The 1,601-nt window shown below is 40.8% G+C and overlaps 1 pseudogene across 2 annotated transcripts in view; it reads right to left on the reverse strand.

The window, feature by feature from the left end:
• Positions 1-703: 703 nt before the first annotated feature.
• Positions 704-1,601, reverse strand: part of LOC103073906 (protein BEX2 pseudogene) — a 9,530-nt pseudogene continuing 8,632 nt past the window's right edge. For both annotated transcript variants that reach the window (XR_014368691.1, XR_014368690.1), the window contains one exon: positions 704-1,331. The product of XR_014368691.1 is annotated as a protein BEX2 pseudogene, transcript variant X2 (transcript). The remainder of the gene's footprint in view (positions 1,332-1,601) is intronic.

The following is a 1,601-nucleotide window of genomic DNA, read 5'->3' on the forward strand; positions in this document are numbered from 1 at the left end:
GATTCTCACACAGGTGGCTGATCAGCATACTTTTAGAAACACTAGGACATTATTAAATAAATTCAGTGTTCCATTAGAAATTGCAGGTAATCTCCTCTAGAGAACTGAAGTTACATATCCAAGGTTATTTTATTCAGGGATGGAATGAGACAAGAACTCAGAGCTCCTGATTCAATCGTTATTAATCGTATTTTGTTAAGTTTTTGTCAGGCAGAAATCACACCTTGACTAGCAGAAATTGCAGGCCTGAAGGGGAAGAGGGATGCTGTAATGGGCAGATCTATCTTTGGGGACTCTGCTAAATATTTGAAGGGAAAACTTATGGGGAGGTGGTTCTTGACTAATATGTGAGGATGGGGGCAAAAATAGGGAAACACAGCTCACACACTCCTGACCTTGTTTCACAGTCATGTAAAGCAAATATAGTTCCTAATTTATAAAGAATTCCTGGGTTTATTCATCTGGCTAAAAGATCCAAATTTAGGGACCAAGTATTTACTGTGACCCTGTGGCTCTCATAAAGTCATTAAAAATAGTTTGCATATCTTCTCAAACTAAATTATAAAAGAAAACACATCAAACCATCTCACAGAATCGAGTCCCTGTATTAATCTTTTGGTACATTTAATTTCAGCATTTTTCTCCTCATGTATTAGATAAATATGAGATTTGAAATAAAAAAGAATACATAGATTGCTTTTTAAAACTGCTTTATTAACTTCACAGTATATAATAAGCATCTTGCCATGCAATAGGTAAAATTCTTCTGCTAACAGAATCTTACAGACTGGGTCAAAAACACATTCAACTAGAAGCTGGTAATATGAGACCCACCAGAAATGAGTGGCATCAACAGGTTTACAACAAAGGTACATCATGAACATGTAAGTTTAGGAAGCAGGTGTGTCTCCCTACTAACTTCAGGGAAAACATCAGGATTCAAGGCATAAGGCAAAACTCATCATGATGGTCATGGTGAGGGGGGTCAGTGCTAACTGCCCGCAGACTATGACTCGACTGCTTTTCCCTCAGCTTTTGCATGAGTTGTCTCATCTCTTCCCCAATCCTTTCCATATTCTCCTCTCTCATCCTTGCCTGTGGCTCTTCAAGCCTCTGAGTCATGTCCCATCTATACTGCAAGATGGGCTGCCTAACATGGAAACGCCTATGATTTCCTCCAGGTACACAATGTTCACCGGATCCCGAAGGTAAGGCCAAAGGCTCTCCTTTATTAGCAACTTGCTCTTTTTCATCCTTTTTATCATTTTCCTCGTTGGCATTTTCCATGTTGATATTTTTCATCACTTGTTCCTCTTTGGACGCCATTGCTCCTAGGAGACAAAAGACAAGAAAAAGGGCTGCATTTTTCGTGGATAGATCAGCACCAAGGACAGATGCCTGGATAGCATGTGTTATTATTATTTTTAAATTTCATTTTCCCACCTGAAAGGCTTCATGAGCCCTCTAGTGGGCCCCCAGTCCGAGCCCTCCCCTGCTCAGTTCTTTCCCTCCCTCCTCCCAAACCCACCATTTTCCTTACTGATCCTTCCCCCAGGCCTCTTCAAACAACAAAGTGGAGGACAGGGCATGGGGAAGGTGGC

The sequence above is a fragment of the Lipotes vexillifer genome, unplaced genomic scaffold (genome assembly GCF_000442215.2).
Source record: "Lipotes vexillifer unplaced genomic scaffold, Lipotes_vexillifer_v1.1 scaffold1617, whole genome shotgun sequence".
NCBI classification, from domain to species: domain Eukaryota; kingdom Metazoa; phylum Chordata; class Mammalia; order Artiodactyla; family Lipotidae; genus Lipotes; species Lipotes vexillifer.